The sequence below is a fragment of the Mangifera indica genome, chromosome 3 (genome assembly GCF_011075055.1).
Source record: "Mangifera indica cultivar Alphonso chromosome 3, CATAS_Mindica_2.1, whole genome shotgun sequence".
Lineage (NCBI taxonomy): Eukaryota > Viridiplantae > Streptophyta > Magnoliopsida > Sapindales > Anacardiaceae > Mangifera > Mangifera indica.
The window spans coordinates 7,092,517-7,104,850 of NC_058139.1; the positions used below are offsets into that span (position 1 = coordinate 7,092,517).

At 37.1% G+C, this 12,334-nt stretch overlaps 1 pseudogene; it reads left to right on the forward strand.

Annotated features, from left to right (window-relative positions):
* Nucleotides 1-208: 208 nt before the first annotated feature.
* Nucleotides 209-10,456, forward strand: LOC123210954 (annotated as a pseudogene).
* The last annotated feature ends 1,878 nt before the right edge of the window (nt 10,457-12,334 follow it).

Genomic DNA, 12,334 nt, shown 5'->3' on the forward strand with positions numbered 1-12,334 from the left:
ATCTCCATTTACTTCCCGGTAGAAAAAAGCACTTGGCGCATTCTTCAGGATGTCACTGGAATCATCAAACCTAGCAGGTGAGAAGCAGACTTATATATGAATTATCTTCATATGAGTTTGGATTTTGTTCAAATTAATGGTGGCTTAAGAGTATATTGAAATTTTAGTATTAATGTAACAAGCACCTTGGTTTGTCTAACATTTGCAGAATGGCACTACTTTTAGGTCCTCCAACCTCTTGAAAGACTACACTCTTGTTGGCATTGGCTGGAAAGCTTGACCCAGATTTGAAGGTTGAAATCTCTTTGCAATAGTTTTAGTTGTCTCGTGGATTTTAGCTTGATGTTTAAGTACAAATTAAAGATTGAAATCTCTGGTTCAGCACTCAGGGAGGATCACTTACAATGGCCATGAAATGAATGAGTTTGTGCCTCAAAGAAATGCAGCATATATTAGTCAGCATGATCTTCATATCCCAGAAATAACAGTTAGAGAAACCTTGTCCTTCTCCGCTAGATGCCAGGTGGCCCGCTCTCGACATGGTTTGTTAAATGAATGATTCTCAAACTTTATCCAACATTGAAGTGCTAAATTTTAATTTCCAGAATACAGTTCAGTGGTTTTTACATTATTGAAGTATTGATTACATATCACATTGACAATTTGAGAAATGTTAGCAGAATTGGTTAGAAGGGAAAAAGCAGCTAACATAAAGCCTGATCCTGATCTTGATGTATTCATGAAGGTATATAGCAATTTATATTTTCTAGAATAATGATTTTGAATAATGTACAAATATGGCATTATATTTATTCCAGGCTGCATCAACGGAGGGAATGGAGACAAAGGTGGTCACTGGTTACATTATAAAGGTACTATCACAAGAGAGCATTCAAAGAATATAAAAAGATTTTCATCAACCACTTTATAGAATAGTAAATTTTGCCTGCCACTTGAAGGTTTTAGGACTGGAAATTTGTGCAGATACACTGGTTGGGAATGACTTTTTAAGAGGTATCTCTGGTGGACAGAGGAAGCGACTCACCACTGGTAAATAACCAAATAAATTTCGATGTATGAATAAAACTCGTGAAAAAGCACCTCTTTAATTGATTTTCAGGAAAGATGCTTGTTGGACAACAACTTTCCAAATTGTGAATTCACTCAAGCAATTTGTTCACATTCTCAAAGGAACTGCTCTCATCTCTCTCCTGCAACCAGCGCCAGAGACATATGATCTTTTCAATGATATTATTCGACTCTCAGATGGCTGAATTGTTTACCAGGGTCCCCGTGAACAAGTGCTAGAATTTTTTGAATCCATGGGCTTCAAGCACTCCGAGAGAAAGGGTGTGCCTGACTTCTTGCAGGAAGTATGCAAGTAGCTTTTATTTGTCATGTGCATTATTATTATTATTTAAAAAGAATATGTTTTGCTTAAAGGTGAGCCAAAAAAGTGCCTTTTGATCTTATTGAATAATTAATTTGCCGCAGGTAACATAAAGGAAAGATCAGAAGCTTTATAGGTTTGTCACTGTCAAGGAGTTTGCTGAGGCATTTCAATCACCCCATTTAGGAAGGAAACTGAAAACTGAGCTTACAACTCCATTTGACAAGAGCAAAAGCCAACCATCAGCTTTAACAACAAAGAAATACGGTGTTAAAAGGACGGAGATATGGAAAGCTTGCTTTGCAAAAAAAAAAATCTTGTTGATGGAAAGAAATTCATATGTCCACATATTCAAACTCATTCAGGTGGTTTATTTATCTGAGTTTATACATTTTTCTCTTAGCATTGTGAAAGTGATTATAACATCGTTCATTTTGTTTCTGCTCTCAGCTCATAGTGATGGCACTAATTGGATCAACAATCTTCCTACGGACAGAGATGACGCACGGCAATTTATATGGGTGCTTCATTTTTCGTTGTATTTATGATCACATTTAATGGATTGGCAGAACTTGCCTTGACAATTTTTAAGCTTCCTGTCTTCTACAAGCAAAGGGACCTCCTATTTTTTTCCCGCATGGGCATATGCTCTTCCTGCATGGATTCTCAAGATTCCAGTCACAATCATAGAAGTTGGGGTCTGGGTATTTATCACTTATTAGGTCATGGGATTTGATCCTCATATTCATAGGTAAACAAGTCAAAAGAATATGTAAAAGATAGTTTTATCTTTTCATTCTGTCCAGATTATAGCACATTTCTTGCCACAGGTTTTTCAAACAGTACCTTGCGCTCTTTTTCACTAGCCAAATGGCCTCTTCATTATTTCGAATGACTGCTGCATTGGGTAGAGACTTGATTGTTGCCACTACCTTTGGATCATTTATACTGCTCATACTTTTTGCAAATTCGGGCCCTGTTCTATCAAGAGGTATGATAAGCAAAGAAACTCAAAACACTTGTTGACATGATCAAACATTAAAAAATGTTTCTTTATTTGCTTTGTTTGATGCTGCAGATGAGGTGAAGAAACGGTGGATTTGGGGTTACTGGATATCACCTATGATGTATGGACAGAATGCAGTCGCAGTTAATGAATTTCTTGGGAACAGTTATAGTCATATAAGTTTTTGAATTAGAAAAGCATACATGCATTTCTGCTAAAAGCAAATTTACTGATGTCTGAATATTATAACAGAAGGTTTTTCCGAATTTGACTGAAACACTTGGGGTGGCAGTATTAAAGTCTAGGGTAGACCTGGCTATGGGCTGGTTTGGCCCGTGAATCGGATTGAAACTGGGCCATCTTAAACCGGAACCGGTATGAACCGAAACCAAAACCTAAATTTAAATGTTTGGTTCCAGTTTTTCTATTTTTTAACCGTCGAACTGCTGGTTCAAAGCCTTGTGAACTGGTGGCATTAAATTTTTTAAAATTTTTTTTATTTTAAAAAATTTAAAAAGAACCAAACGGTCCTGCCCTGCAAAATGCAGGGACAACCCCTGCATTTTTAGTTTATGCAGGGGACGTCCCCTGCATAATTGTACAATTTCATTTCCCCACCCTCTTTTTTAATTTTTTCAAAATTTCTCCTATAAATATTCCTTCAATCTTTTAACTCTCTAACTCAATCTTTCAAACTCTCTCATTTATTTTCATTTCTCATTCTCTCAATTCTCAATACTCTCTTAATCTTTCAAACTATTTTTCTCAAATTCAATTAAATTCCTTTCTTTATTTTTTATTAATTACAATTTTAATTTCTATTATAAAATTTATCATTAATTATAGAATTTATCTCTATAATTAATTTGATCTATTATTTATTATTTTTTCATTGTCTTTCATAATTAATTTTATTTATTATCAAAAGATGATAAATAGTGAAAATTCTTCAGGTAATAGGAAATTCGGGCAATATTCATATATAGCAAATGTGAATGAAAATCAATTTGTAGAAGATTTTTCAACACAAAAAAGTAGAAGTCAATATGTAGACGTGGAACAATAGTCAAGATAGCGAAGGTGAATAATAAAGTAAGGGGGTATTGCCGGTTATCGGATATGCAAAGATTTTTCAACACAAGAAAGTGAAAACCAATATGTAGAGGTGAAACAATAGTCAAGATAGCGGAGATGAATGATAAGGTAAGGAGATATTGTCAGCTATCGGATACGCAAAGATAAGAGAACTATGTAGGCTTTGATTATTCTAAACCCTAAGAAGATACATAGGAAGCTTAATTGAAAAATTAAGTTCAAGTTTTTTTTTTTAATTTTTAATTATTATAATTAATAATTTAAAAAATAAATTAGGGTCGTGTATTTGAATTGACGGTTCAATGTCGGTTTCGAACCAGGGTCATGAACCGGAACCGTTGATTCCGAACCGGTTACAAACCGTTTTGTAACGGTTTTGGTTCAAGATTTTTATTTTTTTGAACCATGAACCGGCGGTTTCGTGAACTGTGGCCAGGACTAGTCTTGGGGCTTCTTTACATGTGCCCACACTGGTACTGGATGGGAGTAGGTGCACTGATTGGATTTACAATGCTGTTCGATTTGGGCAATATTGTAGCTCTCACTTATCTGAACGGTCAGAACATTTAACTTCTCCAAATTTTGGTGTCTTATAACTTTGGCTAAAAAAATTGCAGCACTACATAAACCTCAGACTGTTCAATCAGTTCAACAAAGCATTGACGATGAAGACAGAACCAAAGAATCCATTCAAACAAACACAGATATTAGTAATAAAACGATAATTTCTTGTACCTTTTTTAGCAAATGGGTTCTTTATTATTTTTTGTACCGAGTGAATTTGATTGAAATCAAAGAAAGGAAATGATATCAGTACAAGAATATCCTTAGCAGAGTCATTATTCAGGAGAGCAGAAACTGCTGCTATGATCACCCATCAAAGGAGAACAGGGTCGAGCATTCTATTACAAAGCAGAGAGGATATAGAATGGAAAGGAAAATGTCACTTTCTCATTAATTTGCTCTGAGTCACAGAATGGCTTTATACAGTCTCAAGTCTTCAGAGTTTGTTACGTCTAGAAGATATGCTTAACAGAAAAATATATGATACAAAATATTCCATAATAAAATAATAGAATAACTAATTACAGAACATTCCGGATATGCTAATACTCCCCCTCAAGATGGAGAGTACAGATTTTGAAATCCCATCTTGCCCAGAAGAAATTGGAATTGTGCAGGATGCAGTGCCTTTGTCAATAGGTCTGCAAGTTGATTATTTGTTGTCACGTGCATGGTCTTGATGACACCAGCTTGTATTTTCTCACGCACCAGATGGCAATCAATTTCAATGTGTTTGGTGCGCTCGTGGTAGACCGGATTGGCTGCTATGTGTAAAGCAGCTTGGTTGTCACAATAAAGAAGAGATGGCAAAGATAAATGTGCGATATGGCTGGGACAGTTTTTTGTAGCTGAGAGAGGAAGAAATAGGATGAGAAGTAGATGACTTGGTAGCTAAATAACAGTGATAGTCAGCTAGATAGGACGGAGGTTTACGAACACGTTGTGATCTTGCAGAGAGTGATGGAGGTTCATTGACATTGGAAGGATGAGGGCTGGACAAAGCAGACTCGGGAACAGGGAGAACGAACCTAGGCAAGACACGGTCACTAAAAATATCATGGTAATCCAATGGTGGTGGAGTTTGTGCAAATGGGAAAATGGATTCGTGAAACTTGACATCTCGTGAGATGTAGATTTTGTTACTCTCTAAATCAAGCAACTTATAACCTTTATAGCCAAAAGGATAACCAAGAAAGACAGAGGCTCGAGCACGAGGACTGAACTTTGTGCGCTGATTAGTAAGAGTAGAACTATAGCAAAGGCAACCAAATGTGCGAAGGTGAAAATAAGATGGTTTTTTGTTATTCAACAATTCAAATGGGGTCTGATTAGAAAGCAGTGGTGATGGTGTTCGATTAATTAGATAAACAGCTGTCAAAACACAATCCCCCCAATAAGGCAAAGGAACACATGATTGGAACAATAAAGCACGAGCCACATTAAGTATGTGTTGGTGCTTACGCTCAACCACTGAGTTTTGTTGAGGAGTGTCTACACATGAGTGATAAGGGATGATCCCTTTGGAACGAAAAAAATCAGTAAATGCCAATTCAGGTGCATTATCGGAACGTACAGATTTAATAGTGACTGCATATTGATTGTAAATAAGGGTATAGAAGTCAGGAAAAATAGAAAGGACTTCTGACTTTGTACGTAAAAGGTAGACCCATGTAGCACGCGTGCAATCATCAACAATGGTGAGAAAATATTTGTGACCAGTGGGAGTTGTGACATGAAAACTACCCCAAATATCAATGTGAACCAGATCAAATGGATTTTTAGACAGATTATTTTGTGAAGGAAATGGAAGACGTTTTTGCTTAGCCAAGTGACAAACACGACAATGAGAAGATAAATGAGATAAAGAACTAGGAATTTGTAATTCATTATGCAAGAGTTGGATTTTTACAGGGGAGGGATGTCCCAATCGAAAATGCCAAACATCACTCTTAGACATTACAGAGAAAGAACTAATTGAATTACAAAAAACAGTCCCTAGCTCTAGAAAATAAAGATTTCTTTGTCTTCTACCCTTCCCAATCATCGAGCCCTGAGTGAGGTCCTGGATGACACAAGAATCAGCAAGAAAATTAACATGACAGTGATGACTACGAGTGAGTGCACTAACACTAAGCAGATTAAAAGAGAAAAAAGGGACATATAAAACATTATGTAAAAACAGAGTGTTGGATAATTTTACGGTTCCAATGCGAGTGATTGCGACATTATGACCATTAGGAAGAGTGACAGTGGTGTTATTGATTTGTGTAGAAGTGGTAAACAAGGAAAGATTGCAACACACGTGATGTGTGGCACCAGTGTCAATGATCCAAGCATCAACAGGTATAGGAGGGTGAGAAAAGGAAAAAGCAGAGAAAGAGGTACCATAAATCTGAGAAACAGAGTGTTCAGTTGAGTGAGTTTCAGGTGCGTTGGTACCATGCTGATGTAGTTGCGAGCTAAGATAAGCAATAAGCTGCTGCATCTGTTCGGTGGAGAGAGATCCAGGTGATGGAGAGGAAGCAGTGGCAGTAGCAACTGTGGGTGGGAATAGTCGTGCTTTAGTTTGTTCAGCAGTAGGGTTTGAGTTGGAATGAAGAGAGCTCCCTTGGGCTTTAGGCTTGGGCTTGTAACCAGGTGGGTAACCATGCAACTTGTAACATCGGTCCACTGTATGGCCTGTGAGCCCACAATGAGAGCAGATAGGGCGGTCACGTCTTTGCTTCCCTGATGAAATTGTAGCGGCAGTGGTTGGTTGTAACGAAACTGGAGTTAACGAGGTGGGCAAAGAAGTAGAGACATTGAAGGCCAAAGAATCAGCTGGTGTCGCTGTAGGTGAATCTGTCCCAATTGAGCGTTGACGCTCCTCTTGAACAACGAGGTTGAAAACTTTCGAGATAGGGGGCAGTGGGTCAATCATCAAGATCTGCCCTCGCATCCCTGCATAAGATTCATTGAGCCCCATCAAAAACTGCATCACGTATTCCTGTTGTTGATAATCCATCCAAGTCTTCATACCGCCACATTGACAGACTGGAATAGGTTGAAAATTCCTGAGTTCATCCCAAAGTATTTTCAGACGCGTGTAATAGGTATTCACATCGAGAGAACCCTGGCTAAGACCGTGTAGTTGCTGCTTGATCTGGAAAATACGTGGAGCATTACTTTGGTGAAACCGATCGTGAAGGTCTAACCAAACGGCATGAGCGGAGTCAAAATAAAGAAGGCTATCTGCGATCTCCTTAGAAACAGAATTGAGAAGCCAAGTCGTCACCATACTATTGCATCTGGACCAAATGCCGGCGGAGGGGTCGTTGGGAAGAGGCTTTGGAAGGCCACCATCGACAAACCCAATCTTGTTTTTAGCATTAAGTGCCATAAGCATGGCTCGACTCCAGGTATTATAGTTTGGACCTGTGAGAATGTGGGAAACGAGAGTAAGACCGGGATGGTCACCATTGTGAAGAAAAAACGGACTATGAACATCATCCATGAAGGTGGAGGGGTAGCAACTAAAGGCTGAAAACAATTATTTTTATTGTTATTCTAACCACCATGGGCGAGAGGGCTTAGAGGCCAGAAGAAGAAAAAACAGTAACGGAAGGGAAAAGCTCTGATACCATATTACAAAGCAGAGAGGATATAGAATGGAAAGGAAAATGTCACTTTCTCATTAATTTGCTCTGAGTCACAGAATGGCTTTATACAGTCTCAAGTCTTCAGAGTTTGTTACGTCTAGAAGATATGCTTAACAGAAAAATATATGATACAAAATATTCCATAATAAAATAATAGAATAACTAATTACAGAACATTCCAGATATGCTAATACATTCCATTTGAACAACGTTGCATTACCTTTGAAGATATTACATATGAAGTAGACATACCGAAGGTAACGTCAGAAATAGTAAATAAATTGAAAATTGGAAAGTGTTGTTGTCCATAAATAAATACCAATAGGGAGTTAATTAAATTTAACAATGGCATGACAGGAAATGAAAGATCAAGGTCTCTCTGATGAAAAATTGGTGCTACTGAAAGGTTTGAGTGGTGCTTTCAGACCTGGTGTTCTTACAGCTTTAATGGGGGTCAGTGGTGCTGGTAAAACCACTCTGATATATGTGCTGGCTGGAAGGAAGACTAGTGGATATATAGAAGGGAGCATCACAAATTTCGGGGTATCCGAAGAAGCAGGAAACATTTGCTCGAATCTCAGGATGTTGCGAGCAAAATGACATTCACTCTTCTCATGTTACTGTCTATGAATCCTTGCTCTACTCAGCACGGTTGCGTTTACCCCCAGAAGTGAACTCTGAAGTAAAGAAGGTGAGTAGTTGAGATTGAGTCAAGAGAGAAATCCTTAAAAACTTAGATCGCTTGTCCTTTTTTTTTTGTTTTGGAAAAATGGTTGCAGATGTTCATTGATGAAGTCATGGAACTTGTTGAATTAACTCCATTGAAGGGAGCTCTAGTTGGGTTGCCTGCTTTGAATGGTCTATCGACTGAGCAACGTAAGAGGTTAACCATAGCAGTGGAGTCGGTTGCAAACCCCTCCATTACATTCATGGATGAACCAACTTCAGGGCTAGATGGAAGAGCTGCTGCGATAGTCATGAGAACTGCTGGGAACACAGTTGACACTGGAAGAACAGTTGTGTGCACCATACATCAGCCCAGTATTGACATATTTGAAAGTTTTGATGAGGTGAGATTTTCTTTTTGAAAAAAAAGAGGTATCCACTTATGTTTTATTCTTTCCTATACGCTGTTGATAGATTTAACGTGGCACTGTAGCTATTCCTATTGAAACGAAGAGGGCAAGAAATATATGTAGGGCCATTGGGTCGCCATTCATGCCATCTGATCAAGTATTTTCAGGTATGTCAAGGTGGACAACAGAAGCTCACTATAATTAATAGAATGCCATACTTTTCAGTTCATGGTTACTTGTTGCTGAATCACACAAATGATTATTAATGAAGGGAATCGAAGGAGTCAGTAAAATTAAACCTGGTTACAATCCAGCAACCTGGATGTTGGATATTACCTCTCCAGGACATGAAGTAGCTTTGGAGATTTATTTTGCTGATCCGTACAAGAAATCAGACTTATTCAAGTAAGCATTGTGCAACCCTGAGATATATTCTGACACTTATTTCTCAAGCATTAAGGTCTGCATCTGTAACTTAACACTGTTTCTACAACTGCTACAATTGTTTGGGTTATGTTTCGGGAGAAACAAAGAACTCATCAAACAACTAAGCACACCTGCTCCTGGTTCAGAGGATCTCAACTTTCGTGCTTGCTATTCTAAGTCATTTTTCTCTCAATTGAAAGCTGGCTTGTGGAAACAACATTTGTCATACTGGCGTAACCCACAATGCACTGCTGTAAGATATTTTGTGACAATTGTCATTTCCTTGATGTTTGGGACAATGTTTTGGGATCTTGGGTCCAAGAGGTGAGTATAAGCTGCAGAATAATATAAAATTAAGTTTAAACTTTTCATACATTGACTCTGGATTTTCATTTAATTTCCACATTGTGCAACACAGAGAAAAGCAGCAAGATTAGCTTAATTCAATGGGATCTATGTATTCTGCTGTCCTCTTTCTTGGTGTCCATAATGCTGGTTCTGTGCAGCCAGTAGTGTCCATCGAGCGAACGGCTTTTTACGGGGAAAGAGCCGCTGGCATGTATTCAGCCTTGCCCTATGCCTTAGCTCCGGTTGAATATTATCTTATGATTCATAACATCATTTATAAATGGCTTATTCACATATGTTTCTCTTCTCTAACAATTTTAGCTTTTCCTGGCGGGTCCTTATTGAGCTCCCATATACTTTTCAACAAGCAGTAACCTATGGCATTATCGTTTACACCATGATGGGATTTGAACTTTCATTAAATTCTTCTGGTATTTGTTCTTCATGTATTCCACATTCTATGGCATGATGGCAGTGGCTATGACATCTAACTACCACGTTGCTGGTATTGCTTCATCAGCATTCTATGGAGTCTGGAACCTCTTCACAGGATTCATAATCCCTTTAAAGGTGAGTTGCAACAACACACTTACCACTTTCAAGAACTTAAAAATGAGATTGACATCTCATTTCTATTCCATTTTCTTGCATACGGAAAATTCCTTCTTGGTGGAGATGGTACTATTGGGCATGCCCGTTTTCGTGGACTCTATACGGTATGGTTGCATCACAATATGGAGATATAAAGGACAGACTTGACATAGGTATAACAGTGGAAGAATTATTGAATGAATATTTTGGATTCAAGCATGATTTTCTGGGCCTGGTGGCTTGTGCAGTTATTGGATTTACCTTGCTTTTTGCATCAGTCTTTGTCGGTTCTATTAAGAAGTTTAACTTTCAAAGACGCTAGATAAAAGATTGTTTCAATTGTTGGCAAAGTCTCTGATGCTAATTGAATTTTAGTTTTACCTCATACTCATATCAACAATACTGTTAGATGTTGGATATAATTGGTATTAAAGTAAGTGTCAATCTCAGTCTCGATCAACTGCTTTATGTTGCTCCTCTGTATGATCATGCAGTTGCACGTTGCACAATGCATGCATTAATTAAAATAGGCCAATTGGCCCAGCCCAATGCTTGTAATTTAAATTAATGGGCAACCGTGTTTTTCGATAATGATAAAATTATGAGTATATAATATGGGTATATAATTTTGATATATATGATTAAATAATTTTAAATTAAAAAATAATATTTAATCACATAATAATATATTAGTTACATATTTAAATTATATACTAAAAATATGATTAAATAATATTATTCTATTCTTAAATATGATATTTAATTACTCTTAAACTAGATATACATAATATTACTAATTTAAAAATTAAGAATATTTTATTACTTTTTACCTGAATTTTTGGAAATTAATAATTCTTTTATAATTTAATGATAATGGATTTGAATTAGTTAAACTTGTTCTCGTGAATGTAAGCTATGATTACGATTAAACTATGTAAAAGTCTTTCCTTTTCTTTACTTTTTGTTGTTAATTTATATTCGTCTGCATGTCTGCATAAAATGGTAGTTGAATTATTTACACATTGATTGCAAGGGCTCACTAATTGAGTACACAGCCATCCTGTATCATAAAAATTTACAACTAGGGTAAGAGTGAGTTTTGAATCCCTCATATTCAATAGATCTACTTAGCTCACTTATTTCTCTTAGTGCTTTATACCTCTTTTATTGCAACTTATCTATCCTTAAAAGGCCAAAGGACTATTTCTCACCCAAATATTACCGTTTCTTCAAGTTTTCATCCTTTAATTATAGAAATCCTAAAAATCCATCAATGAGTGGTTAAATTTAACACTTTCCATTAAGAAAAAGAGTAGTATAGTAATCTGCTTCTATATTTTAAAAACATTATAAATGATTTTCAAAAATGAAAATTTGTAGCCAATTAATGTTGCAGGCGGGGACTGCACACGCAATGCATGAATTGATGACGCGTGGCATTGGCTTTTTAAACGCACAAGGATTTTTTGCTGTTTATTGGTGATTTAGGGTTTGGATAACCTTGGTGGTTGATGTGGCGGTAGGAAGGGAAGACACCTGTTGAAAACATGAAAAATTGGGCACACTAAAATTGGACTCAGTCATTGAAAACTCTGCGCTCAAACGACATCCTGTAATATTTATTAAATGCAACATGATTATTTTGAAATCAACAGTGGGAATTTTTTAGCACAAATCGACGACAATGGATTAGTCTAGAGAAAGTGAGCCAATGAACAAGAGACACATGAGGGGCCTTTGTGTCATTTCACTTTAATTTAAAAAAAAGATTTTTCCAGTCTCACCAATTAACGAGTAACATGTGTCCAGCCGACGTCAGAATTCAATTTGAACAAAACTAAGGCAACACCTTTTAGCCTTCATTCTTTCGTTTGACATTCTTTATGCGTGAGACTTCTGTGAGTGCATCTATAAGTGTTTGATTATACTCTTAAGTGTGATCACTACTGAACTTTTAACAACGTTGACAAAGAAGACCACGACAACACATCGTTCAACGTAAGCAAGGGTGAACAAAGTAGTGTAGCACCAACGAAGACGAGAAAGTATAACCTGTTTGGCTGGGTGTGGTTTGTTTGATCACCAACAATTTCGACGACAAGTGTAGTGGATTTTCGTGGTGAGTTAAGTAGGAATGACGATGAAGTCTGCTCCAATTGAAGCCTTTAGCAAATATTTTGTGTTGTCGAGGTTTATTCTT